We start from the raw sequence: 15228 nt of genomic DNA on the forward strand, positions 1-15228 counted from the left end.
GGTTTATAAACTGTTCGATTTTTGTGTTGTCTGCAAACGTACTAATCAACGCACCAAATCATTTATAAACTCAAATCATTTATATGTCCAAATCATTTTTTATTCACAAACAACAAAGGTCCCAGCACTGATCGGCGTTTGTACGTTCTCCCCTTGACCAGCGTGGGTTTTCTCTGAGATCTTCGGTTTCTTCCCACACTCCAAAGACGTACAGGTTAGTAGGCTTATTGGCTTGGTCTACGTGAAATTTGTCCCTAGTGTGTGTAGGATAGTATTAATGTGCAGGATCGCTGGTCGGCGCGGACGCGGTGGGCTGAAGGGCCTGTTTCCACGCTGTATCTCTAAATTAAACTAAACTAAACACCGAGCTTGCGGGCTGAGCGGACTTTGGACTTTGAACAATGGTGCCTGAAAAGGTGCCTGCATGTGTAATATATACAAGAAGAATGACACTGTTCTGATGCATAGGTGAAGCTAGAGACAAAATGCTGGAGTAGCTCAGCGGGTCAGGCACCATCTCTGGAGAAAAAGGATGGATGATGTTTCAAGCTGCAAACCTTCTTCAGACTCAGACTAATCATTCTGTAAGGACTTGCTGCTTCTGGGTAAGTAACCCTAGACTTTATCATTCCATCACTCCGTGTTCCACGGCTCTGTGCATTGCAAAGTCCTGCTCCTTGACTGATTGAAAGATACGTAATGGAAACGTAATGGGCCCTTCTGCTCATCAGGTCCATGCTGGCTATTGATCACAGGTTCACTCTAGTCCCATGTTATCACGTTTTTTACATCCACTCCCTACACACTAAGGACAATTGTACAAAGGCCAATTAACTTACAAACCTGCATTTCCTTAGGATCTAGGAGGAAAACTGGAGCTCCCAGAGGAAAGCCACATGGTTACAGAGAGAACGTGCAAACTCCACACAGACAACAACCCCAAGGTCAGGATCAAACTGGGGTCTCCAGTGCTGAGAGGCTGCTGCACTACAGCTGTCCCACTGTTCTGTCCATTCTGTTAGAACTTACTGCTGTTGGGTCTTCAGAGCCAGAGCTCACTGATGCAACACTCCTTGATACACTGCCTTATGCATTGCAAAGCTTTGTTCCTTAAATTACGTTGCAGTTCCCTATTCCTACTCTATCTTGTCACTCTTTGAACACCGGCCAAAAGCATGAACTAGAAACATCATCTGGTTGAGTGGTTGAGTGGAAAAGCCTATTCCCACTTCCAATTCATATTTGCATGTCATCCAAATTCCGCTCTGAGAATTGACCTGAGGCACACATTTGATGTAGTTTAGTTTAGAGACATAGAGCAGAAACAGGCCCTTCAGGCCACTAGTCCGCGCCGACCAGCGATCCCCGCACACTAACATTGTCATACACTAGGGATAATTTATAATTTTTACCCAAGCCTATTAACCTACAAACCCGTATATATTTGGAAAGTGGAAGGAAACCGGAGCACCCGGAGGAAACCCACACACGTCAGGTGGAGAACGTATCAAATCTGTACAGAAAGTACTCGTGATAAGGATTGAGCCTGAGTCTCTGGCACTGTAAGGCAGCAACTCTACCGCCCCAATTCATATTTGCATGACATCCAAATTAGAATATGAATGCACCTCAAGCACAAATTGCCGGAGCAGGTCACTGAGGCAGGGCCTATCGCGAAAGACCTCCACAGGCAACGCGTGGAAGACCACTTCGACAGCACTGACACCAGAAGCATGTGGCAAGGCATCAGGGATATCACTGATTACAAGAGCAATCCTGCCTACCCCCACAGTGATGTCACACTGGCCAACGAGCTCAACACCTTCTGAAGAAGGGTCTCGACCCGAAACGTCACCCATTCCTTCTCTCATGAGATGCTGCCTGACCCGCTGAGTTACTCCAGCATTTTGTGATATCAACAATACAATACAATACAATATATCTTTATTGTCATTGTACAGGGGTACAACGAGATTGGGAATGTGCCTCCCATACGATGCAATAATTTAATTAATTTAAACAACCACAACCCAACGAAACAAATTGTAACAGTTTTAAGACAGAATAAAGTGCAAATAGATCTGTGCCGGATCACGCTGCGATGTGACCATTCGGCTCAGCAGGACCGGTTCATAGCAGCTATGGCCCTGGGGATGAAGCTGTTCCTGAGTCTGGAGGTGCGGGCGTAGAAGGCCTTGTATCGTCTGCCGGAAGGAAGGAGTTCGAACAGACTGTTGCAGGGGTGTGAGGAGTCTTTGTGGATGCTGGTGGCTTTTCTGAGGCATCGTGTGTTGTAGATGCCCTCCAAGACTGGTAGCTGTGTTCTGATGGCCCTCTGGGCTCTATGGACTACCCGCTGAAGAGCTTTCCTTTCTGCCTCCGTGCAGCTGAGGTACCACACAGGGATGCCATGCGTTAGGATGCTCTTTATGGCGCAGCGGTAGAAGGTCGTCAGCAGCTGTTGGGGTAGACCAGACTTTTTCAGTGTTGTTAGGTAGAACAGTCGTTGCTGTGCCTTCTTTGCTCGCTTTGAAACCGGCAACAACACCATGAGTGGAAAAAGTCCGGCCTCGGAGGATGAACTGGTTCTCACGCCGAGCACACATGATGCACAGCGCGCGCTGCAGAGGATCAACCCACGCAAGGCTGCAGGCCTGGACGGAGTCCCAGGACGGGTACTTAAGGACTGTGTTGACCAGCTTGCTGAGGTATTGACAAAGATCTTCAATCTGTCTCTATCGCTGGCAACTGTCCCGAAGTGCCTGAAGTCAGCCACCATAGTGCCGGTGCCGAAAAAGGCAAACATCACCAATCTGAACGATAACTGCCCGGTTGCCCTCACACCGATAATTATGAAGTGCTTTGAAAGGTTGGTCTTCTCCCACATCAAAGCCACCATCCCTGCCTCACTGGACCCACATCAGTTCGATCAGAGCAAATAGACCCACAGAGGACGCCATCTCTCTGGCTCTTCATACCGTCCTGACTCACCTGGAGAGACAGGGCACGTACGTGAGGATGCTATTTTTGAATATAGCTCTGCCTTCAACACAGTCATCCCCACCAAGCTCACCTCCAAACTCCACCAGCTAGGCCTCAGCTCGTCAATATGCAATTGGATCCTGAATTTCAATAGACAATAGACAATAGGTGCAGGAGTAGGCCATCCAGCCCTTCGAGCCAGCACCGCCATTCAATGCGATCATGGCTGATCACTCTCAATCAGTACCCCATTCCTGCCTTCTCCCCATACCCCCTCACTCTGCTATCCTTAAGAGCTCTATCCAGCTCTCTCTTGAAAGCATCCAACGAACTGGCCTCCACTGCCTTCTGAGGCAGAGAATTCCACACCTTCACCACTCTCTGACTGAAAAAGTTCTTCCTCATCTCCGTTCTAAATGGCCTACCCCTTATTCTTAAACTGTGGCCCCTTGTTCTGGACTCCCCCAACATTGGGAACATGTTTTCTGCCTCTAATGTGTCCAATCCCCTAATTATCTTATATGTTTCAATAAGATCCCCCCTCATCCTTCTAAATTCCAGTGTATACAAGCCTAATTGCTCCAGCCTTTCAACATACGACAGTCCCGCCATTCCGGGAATCAACCTAGTGAACCTACGCTGCACGCCCTCAATAGCAAGAATATCCTTCCTCAAATTTGGAGACCAAAACTGCACACAGTACTCCAGGTGCGGTCTCACCAGGGCCCGGTACAACTGTAGAAGGACCTCTTTGCTCCTATACTCAACTCCTCCTTTTACGAAGGCCAACATTCCATTGGCTTTCTTCACTGCCTGCTGTACCTGCATGCTTCCTTTCAGTGACTGATGCACTAGGACGCCCAGATCTCGTTGAACATCCCCTCTTCCTAACTTGACGGAACGACCTCAGGCAGTGAAAATGGTCCTCCACCACCACCCTGAGTACCGGCACACTAAAAGGTTGTGTACAAATTCTTAAGGGTTTGGAGAGGCTAGATGCGGGAAGATTGTTCCCGATGTTGGGGGAGTCCAGAACCAGGGATCACAGCTTAAGGATAAGGGGGAAGTCTTTTAGGACCGAGATGAGAAAACATTTCTTCACACAGAGAGTGGTGAGTCTGTGGAATTCTCTGCCACAGAAGGTAGTTGAGGCCAGTTCATTGGCTATATTTAAGAGGGAGTTAGATGTGGCCCTTTTTGCTAAAGGGATCAGGAGGTATGGAGAGAAGGCAGGTACAGGCTACTGAGCTGAATGATCTGCCATGATCATATTGAATGGCGGTGCAGGCTCGAAGGGCCGAATGGCCTACTCCTGCACCTATTTTCTATGTTTCAATGTTTCTATGTACTGAGCCCCATCCTCTACTCCCTCTTCACACATGACTGTGTTCCTGCATTCGCCAACAACACCATCGTCAAATTTGCAGATGACTGAGTGGAAGTGCAGAACCTGGCGAGCTGGTGCTCAGAGAACAACCTGCCCCTAAACACAATTAAGACCAAGGAGCTAATTATCAACTTTAGAATGTCACAGAAGGCGGAATATGCTCCAGTCTTCATTAACGGGGACAGAGTGGTGAGAGTGTCCAGATTCAGGTTTCTGGGCACACACATTTCAGAGGACCTCACATGGTCCACTAACACCACTGCGCTGGTCAAGAAAGCACAGCAACGGCTGTTTTTGCTGAGAATGCTGAAAAAGGCCGGTCCGCCCCAACAGTTACAGATGACCTTCTACCGCTGCACCACAGAGAGCACACTGACATACGGCATCTATGTGTGGTATCTCAGCTACATGGCAGCGGATAGGAGAGCTCTTCAGCGGGTCGTCTGCAGAGCGCAGAAGATCATTGGGATACAGCTGCCAGCCCTGGAGGATATCTACAATGCCCGCTGCCTCAGGAAAGCCACCAGCATCTACAAGGACTCCACACACCCATGACACCATCTGTTTGAACTACTTCCATCTGGCAAACCTTACATGGCCTTCTACGCCCGCACCTCCAGACTAAGGAACAGCTTTATTCCTACAGAGAGCTAGAGCTGCTCTGAATCGGACCAGCTGAGAGCCCGCCATGTTCTGTCTCTGCTCCCAGGGTCATCTGGCACAACTGCATGAACATTTTTTGCACTTTACCTTGTTTCCTTCCCCCCCTCCCCCCTTGTTGTTTTCATTTTCGCCGCGATTTATTTATTTATTTTATAGCATTGATATGGAAGTGGCATTCTTAATCTCCTTGTACTTGTACAATGACAATAAAGATATTGTATTGTATTGTGTTGTAGAGGGATATGGGCCAAATGCAGGCAGGTGGGACCAGTGCAGTTGTTCGGTGTGGGCAAGTTGGACCGAAGGGCCGGTTTCCACACTGTGTGATTCTATGACACACATTTGATTTGGTTAATGTAATGTCAAGAAAAAGCACAGCTGTTACTAAATTTTCTTTTTTGCCAATGTTTGTTGCTTACAGACATATCTGATCAATTCTACAACAGGATCGGTGCAATTATCGATTTCCAGCATGGGTAATCCTGGATGGAAAGGCAGAGTTGCATTTGTTCTTTGCGTCACCATCACCTTGTCTTCTCCGATTATCCGAGCAGCTAGAATATTGGTCGTGCCCGTTGATGGGAGTCACTGGATCAATATGAAAATACTGATAGAAGAGCTGCTCCTTCGTGGCCACAGCATCACTGTGCTCAGTCAGTCAACGTCCTGGTATATCAAAGAGAGCCCAGACTTGTATCAATCCATTATGATTGACATGCCAAGAGGATCTGAAAATTACAACGTGATGGAAAATATTATACAAAAGACATTGGAAAACTTACAGAAAGGCTCGACAGTCTGGGGCAAAATTAATCTCCAATATGAAATGTTTAGGTTTATATTTGAGTACCATCAGTGGGTGAAAGAATTTAACAAAGCAATATTCGAAAACAACAGCTTGTTGAACCAACTCAAAAATGCAAATTTTGAGTTATTACTTACAGATCCGGTATTTGGAACGGGTCCAATGCTTGCTTATTATTTAAAAGTGCCACTGGTGTACAACGTTCGATGGCTGGTTGGTGGAGAAGGCCATTTACTCACTGCCCCCTCACCACCTTCCTACATCCCACTCACTGGCTCAAGTTTCACAGACAACATGAATTTTCTCCAAAGAACACAAAATGTCCTGCAATCTCTTAATGAGCTACTGATCGTAGAGGTTTTGATCTACCCGCTTTATAATGAATTCTGCCATCGGTATCTGGGACCAGACACGAACTTCAAGTCGATTCTCCTCAGAGCTGATGTGTGGTTGATGAGGGTGGATTTTGTGTTTGAATTCCCAAGACCCACCATGCCAAACATTGTGTACATCGGAGGCTTCCAGTGTAAACCAGCACGGCCACTGGCGGCAGAGTTTCAGGAGATGGTCCAAAGCTCAGGGAAGCACGGACTTGTTGTCATGTCATTGGGAACTATCATCAAATACTTGCCAATGGAGATTACAATGAAAATAGCAGAATCTTTATCTCAATTCCCCCAGAAGGTTATCTGGAGATATGATGGCGAGACCCCACCCAACATAGGGAATAATACACTGCTGGCAAAATGGATCCCTCAGAACGACCTGCCGGGTCACCCCAACACACGAGCCTTTGTTTCACACGGAGGCACCAATGGCATTTACGAAGCCATCTACCATGGGGTGCCAGTGGTCGGCATGCCTCTGCTTTTTGACCAGTTTGACAATGTAGTCAGACTCGCATCTCGAGGTGCAGCAAAAGTGATCAACGTTGCAACCATGCACTCCACAGATCTGTTGCAGGCACTCAACGAGGTGATAAACGGCACATCATATGGTGACAACATGAAGAGACTCTCCGCTCTCCATCGGGACCAGTCAGAGTCGCCAATGGAGGGAGCCGTTTTCTGGGTTGAGTACGTTGCCCGCCACAAAGGAGCGGGGCATTTGCACCCAGAATCCCACCGACTCCCCTGGTACGCTTACTATTGTGTAGATGTGATGATCTTTCTGTTGTCTGTGTTTACTCCTGCTCACTGTGCTGGTGGTTGGAACACTGAAGAAACTTTGTCGTGTTGTTTGTAGGAAAAAGCAAAAGTCGGAGTGAGATTTTTTTCCATTGGTATATTTTGTGCTTTCAAATTAATAAAATAAAGTTTTTCATGCATTTGATCCACAGGGTCTCCTTTCCACAAAACGTGAACTTAGCAAAGGGTGCTAATAAAAGCCAGATAGGTTAGTGAAATAATAACCTTGGTGCATTGATATGCAGATGATTAGTGTAAATAGCTGAACCACATTTTAGTGAAGCCTTAAGTTTACTGACAGTTATTCACAATTAGGTCACCTTTTGTTATCTGGCCACAAACCTTTGGGATTCACTGACAGAGTGGACCTTTACTGCACTATTCTCTCTTACAGGCAATCATTCCAACCCTCACCCTCAATCTGTCAGCACGTTTGCCTTCATTCCAGTACCCCATTATTGTCATGAAGTATCACAGTGAGTCTCCTTCAGGCTTTAGAGATACATCGCGGAAACAGACCCTTTGGCCCACTGAGTGCGCGCCGACCAGCGATCGAGATGGACACAAAATGTTCGAGTAACTCAATGGGTCACGCAGCATCACTGGAGAAAAAGATTAGGTGACGTTTCTAGTAGGAACCGTTCCCAAACCCCCATACTAGCATTATCCGACACATTAGGGACAATACGTTTCTATGTTTCTATGTAATATGCAATTTTTTAACCAAAGCCAATTAACCTACAAGCCTGTATTTGGAGGGTTGGAGGAAACCGGAGCACCTTGTGAAAACCGTGTCAAGGCGCACTCTTCACTCTTTCGAAGGCCTCCATCTTCTCTATGTAATGTGGTGAACAGAAATGCACACAATAATCTAAATGTGGCCAAGACAGAGTTATATACAAAATGAGTTGAAACTTTCTGTACGCAATGCCCACTGAGTCCACGCCGACCAGCGATCTCCGCACAATAACACTATCCTACACAAACGTTATCTCAGACGGTCTTATGGAACTTTAATTTATGTTTAAAAATTCAGCATGGAAACAGGCCCTTCGTCGGCGCGGACTCAGTGGCCGAAGGGTCGTCCACGACGACCATCGATCACCCATTCACACTAGTTCTATGTTATCCCCCTTTCTCATCCACTCCCTACACAACTGCAAATGGGGCAACTTACAGAGGCCAATTTAACCTACAAACCCACACATCGTTGGGATGTGCGAGGAAACCGGAGCACCCGGACGTAACCCATGTGGTGACAGGGCAAATGTGCAAACTCCACACAGGTGGCACCCGAGGTCAGGTTCCAACCTGGGTTTCCGGCGCTGTGCGATACCAGGTCTACCTGCTGCACCACTGATTGGCGACGAGTAGAGGGGGAAGGACAGTGTTGATGACAAGAGTTGTAACCGTCATGTAAACTGCGAAAGGTGTTTGTCAGAATGCAGCATGCATCGACCGACCAGGCAGCTAAACTATAGATCAACGAGAAAACTAACCACAATTTAACAATAGAAAAAGGTGTTCATAAGTTCATAAGTTATCGGAGCAGACTTCAGCCATTTGACCCATTGAACTTCTCCGCCATTCAATCATGACTGATCTATTCTCCCATCACAGCCCCATTCTCCTGCCTCCTCCCCAATACCCAGGCACCCGTACTAATCACGAATCTGCCATTCTCCACCTTTAAAATTTCCGTTCGCATTAGGTAAATCAATATTAATAGGTGACGTAGCGGTTGAGTTGCTGCCTTACGGCGCCAGACACCCGGGTTTGATACTGACTACGGGTTCTGTATGTGTGGTTTCTTCGTTCTCCCTCTGACCACGTGGGTTTTCTCCGGGTGCTCCGGTTTCCTCCTACATTCCAAAGATGTACAGGTTTGTGGTTTAATTGGCTTCGGTAAAATTTGTCAATTGTCCCTCGTGTGTCGATATCGCGAGTCGGCGCTGACTCAGTGGGCCGAAGGGCCTGTTTCCGCACTGTATGTCTACACTAAATTAAATTAAAATACTCATACCGCTGGGTTTGTAAACTGTCAATTTTAGTGTTGTCTGCAAACTTACAAATCAACGCACCAAATCACCTATAAACTCAAATCATGTATATATCCAAATCATTTTTTATTCACAAACAACAAAGGTCCCAGCACTGACCCCGGTGGAACAACACTGGTCACAGTGCCCCAGTCAAAACAAAAACTCTTCCACCACGACTCTCTACTGCGAAGCAACGTTTGAATGTAAAACCTATAAAGTCTCTGGGTTGTTAGAAAATCCATCTGGTTCATCAATATTTTTATAAAGGAAATGTAAAAATCGCTTCATCAGTTTGATTTCCGGGAAGTCCAGGGTAACATTCAGGAGGTTAAACTTTGTGTTGACTCTCAGGCAACGAGCCAACTGAATGATCAGCCATGATCACATTGAGTGGCGGTGCTGGCTAGAGGGGCCGAATGGCCTACTCCTGCACCTGTTGTCTATTGAAATTGTCCTTGCCAACAAAAACATATTGCCAATAAAATATATTATGTAGCACGGAATGAAAAATAAATTCATCAAAGCGAACATTACACAACCAAAGCTCTTCTTAGACTTTGTCCCAATCAACTGAAAATTGTTGATCATTTTCCCTTGATTGAAATTTCAGCGACATTGAAAGGAAACTTCCATCGCGATTGTATTTACCAAATGAACTTTCATACTTGCGGTTATTTAAATATTCAGCTTGGGGGCGGGCACGTTGGTGTTATATTTGTCCGTAAGTATTTTCCTGTGTTACTCGCGGGCAAGTGGGCAAGGTGTGAGGGAGACGGCGTTTTGTTTTCTTGTGGAGACTGGAAGCGGTCGCAGAGTCCCAGGCTCCAGTGAAGGAGATTGTTTCACTGGTTATTCAGCAGCGGGTGAAGGCGCTGAAGCCGCGGGTTCAAGTCCCAACGCAGTCACAACTCTCTGACATTCAGATTACATCGAATTCACTGATACCCAAGGTATGTAAGTTGAAAACACTTCCAAATTCTCCTCTATCGTGCATTGCGTGCTTTCTAGTTACAGTTTGGGCAACGGATCGCAAAATTTAATTATTTTAAATCTTGAACAAACTTGCCGAGAGCTTATTTTTTCATGCAAAGTTCGTTCTCTTGTTTTCTCTCGTATCTCGGTTTATCGCCAATTGTTTTCATACTCGAAATTATCTCATCACATATATTTTGTATTCTCCATACAAACACTCCCCAATACTCCCCAGATTTCCCTCAATAGTCAATATTCCAAATCCAATATTCCACTCTTGTCCCATTTGACTGTGTTTTTACTTTTGTGTAGGAAAATAACTGCAGATGCTTGAACATCGAAGGTAACACTAAATGCTAGAGTAACAGCGGGTCAGGCAGCATGTCTGGAGAGAAGGAATGGGTGACATTTAGGGTCGAGACCCTTCTTCAGACTGATGTCAGGGGGGCGGGACAAAGAAGGATATAGGTGGAGACAGGAAGATAGTGGGAGATCTGGGAAGGGGAGAGCAAGAGAGGAACAGAGGAACTATCTAAAGTTAGAGAAGTCAATGTTCATACCGCTGGGCTGCAAGCTGCCCAAGCGAAATATGAGGTGCTGTTCCTCCAATTTCCGGTGGGCCTCACTATGACAGCGGAGGAGGTCCATGACAGAAAGGTCAGACTGAGAATGGGAGGGGGAGGTGAAGTGCTCCCTCTCAGTCTGAAGTGTCTCGACCCAGAAACGTCACCCATTCCTTCTCTCCAGAGATGCTGCCTGTCCCGCTGAGTTACTCCAGCATTTTGTGTCTGTTCATTCAAAAATCCACAAACAGCGCTGCCCTGGCAGACCCATAGTATCTGCCTGCCCCGTGAATTTTTAAATTCTGCCTCTCCCTAATTCTGCCCCGTGAATTTTTGAAAAACATGGAATCTATCCCTGAAGTGATCAGTTACTTCTCTGAAGTACTCCAGCACTTTGTGTCTTTATTCTCCTTTTGCCAATGTTTGTCACATACCATCACTTCTGGTCAATTCTACCACAGGATCAGTGTGATCATCTTTCCTCAACATGGGTGGTCTTGGATGGAAAAGCAGAGTAAAGGTCACATTTGTGCTTGGTATCATGTTTGCCCTGTCTTGTCCAATTACCAAGGCAGCTAGAATATTGGCGGTGCCTGTTGATGGAAGTCACTGGATCAATATGAAAATTCTAATCGAAGAGCTGAACCTTCGTGGCCACAGCATCACTGTGCTTTGTTACTCCGTAAACTGGTTCATCAAAGAGAGTCCCGATCTGTATCAAACCGTCACAGTTCAAGCACAAGGAAACACTGATGAATTTCCAATGAAAGAAGTGATGGAAAAACTTGTGCGAATGTCACTTGACATGTTACAGAATAGTCACACAGTCTGGGGGAAAATTATGTTCCTAAATCTAATGGTTAAAGCGATTTACAATTACCATAGACTGTATCAACATTTCAACATGGCGATTTTTGAAAACAAGACCTTGTTGAATCAATTTGAAGATGCAAACTTTGACCTAATACTCACAGACCCTATATTTGCTACTGGGCCAATGCTTGCGTATTATTTAAAAGTGCCGATGGTGTACTTCCTTCGATCGCACATGATGGGGGATGCCCATGCTCTCACTGCCCCGTCACCACCTTCCTATATCCCACTTCCTGGCTCACAGCTCACGGCCAAAATGGATTTTCTCCAAAGAACATGAAATGTAATTAACAGTGTCATTCAACACTTTATTTTAGAGTTTTTGATCTACCCACTTTATAATGACATCTGCCGTCGGTATCTGGGACCAGACACGGACATCAAGTCGATTCTCCTCAGAGCTGATGTGTGGCTGATGACGGTGGATTTTGTGTTTGAATTCCCAAGACCCACCATGCCAAACATTGTGTACACCGGAGGCGTCCAGTGTAAACCAGCACGGCCTCTGACGGCAGAGTTTGAGGAGTTTGTCCAAAGCTCAGGGAAGCACGGAATTGTTGTCATGTCATTGGGCTCCACTATCCACTCTTTACAATGAAGATAGCAGAAGCATTTGCTCAAATCCCCCAGAAGGTTATCTGGAGCTATGATGGTGAGACCCCTCCCAACATAGGGAATAATACACTGCTGGCAAAATGGATCCCTCAGAACGACCTGCTAGGTCACCCCAACACACGAGCCTTTGTTTCACACGGAGGCGCCAATGGCCTTTACGAAGCCATCTACCATGGGGTGCCAGTGGTCGGCATGCCTCTGGTTTTTGACCAGTTTGACAATGTAGTCAGACTCGCATCTCGAGGTGCAGCAAAAGTGATCAACGTTGCAACCATGCACTCCACAGATCTGTTGCAGGCACTCAACGAGGTGATAAACGGCACATCATATGGTGACAACATGAAGAGACTCTCCGCTCTCCATCGGGACCAGCCAGAGTCGCCAATAGAGAGAGCCGTTTTCTGGGTTGAGTACGTTGCCCGACACAAAGGAGCGGGGCATTTGCACCCAGAATCCCACCGACTCCCCTGGTACGCTTACTATTGTGTAGATGTGATGATCTTTCTGTTGACTGTGTTACTCCTGCTCACTGTGCTGGTGGTTGGAACACTGAAGAAACTTTGTCGTGTTGTCTGTGGGAAAAAGCAAAAGACGGAGTGAGATTTTCTTTCATTGGTATATTTTGCTCTTTGAAATTAATCAAATAAAGTTTTTCATGCATTTGATCCACGGAGTCTCCTTTCCTCAAAACATGAACTTACCAAAGACTGCTAATAAAAGCCAGATAGGTTGGTGAAATAATAACCTTTGTGCATTGATATGCAGATGAAAATCATAAGTCGCTGAAACACATTTTACATTGAAGCACCTTCACCTAAACTTATGCCTTAAGTTACATAGAAACATAGAAAATATGTGCAGGAGGAGGCCATTCGGCCCTTTGAGCCAACAACGCCATTCATTGTGATCATGGCTGATCATCCATAATCAATAACCCGTGCCTGGCTTCTCCCCATATATCCCTTAATTCCACTAGCCCCCAGAGGAATCTAACTCTCTCTTAACTCTATCCAGTGATTTGGCCTCCACTGCCCTCTGTGGCAGAGAATTCCACAAATTCACAACTCTCTGGGTGAAAAAGTTGCTTCTCACCTCAGTTGTAAATGGCCTCCCCTTTATTCTCAGACTGTTCTGGACTCGCCCAACATCTTTCCTGCATCTAACTTGTCCAGTCCTTTTATAATCTTATATGTCTCTATTAGATCCCCTCTCATCCTTGTAAACTCCAGTGAATACAAGCCTAGTCTATTCAATCTTTCCTCATATGACAGACCCGCCATCCCAGGGATCAATCTCGTGAACCTACGCTGCACTGCCTCAATTTCAAGGATAGCCTTCCTCAAATTAGGAAACCAAAACTGTACACAATACTCCAGATGTGGTCTTACCAGGCTCCTATACAACTGCAGAACCTCTTTACTCCTATACTGAAATCCTCTCATTATGAAGGCCAACATGCCATTAGCTTTCTTCACTGCCTGCTGTACCTGCACGCTACATTTCAGTGACTGGTGTACAAGGACACCCAGGACTCGCTACACTTCCCCCTTACCTAACCTGACACTATTGAGATAATAATCTGCCTCCTTGTTTGTGCCGCCAAAGTGGATAACCTCACATTTATCTATATTATACTGCATCTGCCACGCATCTGCCCACTAACTCAACCTGTCAAGATCACCCTGCAACCTCTTAACATCCTCTTCGCTGTTCACACTGCCACCCAGCTTTGTGTCATTCGCAATCCGCAAAGTTTACTGACAGTTATTCACAATTAGGTTACCTTTTGTTATCTGGCCACAAACCTTTGGGGTTCACTGACAGTTTGGACCTTTACTGCACTATTCTCTCTTCCAGTCAATCATGCCAACCCTCACTCTCCGTCTGTCAGCATGTTTGCCTTCCTTCCAGTACCCCATTATTGTCAGAAAATATCTCAGTGAGCCTCCTTTACTCTTTAGAGAAACAGACCTTTTGGCCCACTGAGTCCGCGCCAACCAGCGATCACTCCGTACACTAGATAGACACAAAATACTGGAGTAACTCAGCGGGTCACGCAGCATCAATGGAGAAAAAGATTAGGTGACGTTTCTAGTAGGAACCCTTCCCAGACCCCAGACTGGCATTATCCTACACATTAGGGACAATGTACACATTTTTAACCAAAGACAATTAACATCGAGCCTGCATTTGGAGGGTTGGAGGACACTAGAGCACCTGGAGAGAACCGTGTCACAGGGCACTCTTCACTCTCCACTCTCCTCCATATCCTTTATGTAATGTGGTGACCAGAAATGCACACAATAATCTAAATGTGGCCAAGGCAAAGTTATATACAAAATGAATTGAAACTTTCTGTACTCAATGCCCCCACAGATGAGGGCAAGCCTGCCTGTAGCCTTCCTTACTACCCACTCCAATTGTGCTGTTACATTCAGGAGGCAATGGGTTTGCAATCCAAGATCTCTCTATATCACAGTGTTCCTCAGGATTCATGCCGTTTACAGTTTGGTTTAGTTTAATTTTGAGATACTACGCCGAAGCAGGTCTGTCTGCCCACCAAGTACACGCCGACCAGTGATCTCAGCACAATAACACTAGCCTACACAAACTATGGACAATTTACTCTTTTACCAAAGCCAATTTGCCTACGAACCTGTACGTCTTGGTAGTGTGGGAGGAAACCAGAGTTCCCGGGGAAATCCCACTCAGGTCACGGGAAGAATCTACAAATTCCTTACAGACAGAACCCACAGACAGGATTGAACCCGGGTCCCGTGGTCACAGGGCGAATGTGCAAACTCCACACAGGTGGCACCCGAGATCAGGTTCCAACCTGGGTTTCCGACGCTGTGCGATACCAGGTCTACCTGCTGCACCACTGATTGGCGACGAGAAGAGGGGGGAGGACAGTAACGATGACAAGAGTGGTAACCGTCACGTAAACCGCGAAAGGTGTTTGTCAGAATGCAGCATGCATCGACTGACGAAGCAGCTAAACTATAGATGAATGAGAAAACTAGCCACAATTTAACAATAGAAAAAGGTGTTCATAAGTTCATAAGTTATCCGAGCAGACTTCAGCCATTTGACCCATTGACCGTCTCCGCCATTCAATCATGACTGATCTATTCTCCCC

General features: G+C 46.1%; 2 pseudogenes; both read left to right on the plus strand.

Annotated features, from left to right (window-relative positions):
* The first annotated feature begins 5504 nt into the window (after positions 1-5504).
* LOC144609099 (UDP-glucuronosyltransferase 2A1 pseudogene) lies at positions 5505-7104 on the plus strand (annotated as a pseudogene).
* Positions 7105-11088: 3984 nt separating this feature from the next.
* Positions 11089-12689, plus strand: LOC144609095 (UDP-glucuronosyltransferase 2C1 pseudogene; annotated as a pseudogene).
* The last annotated feature ends 2539 nt before the right edge of the window (positions 12690-15228 follow it).

This window comes from Rhinoraja longicauda, chromosome 33 (genome assembly GCF_053455715.1).
Source record: "Rhinoraja longicauda isolate Sanriku21f chromosome 33, sRhiLon1.1, whole genome shotgun sequence".
Classification (NCBI taxonomy): domain Eukaryota; kingdom Metazoa; phylum Chordata; class Chondrichthyes; order Rajiformes; family Arhynchobatidae; genus Rhinoraja; species Rhinoraja longicauda.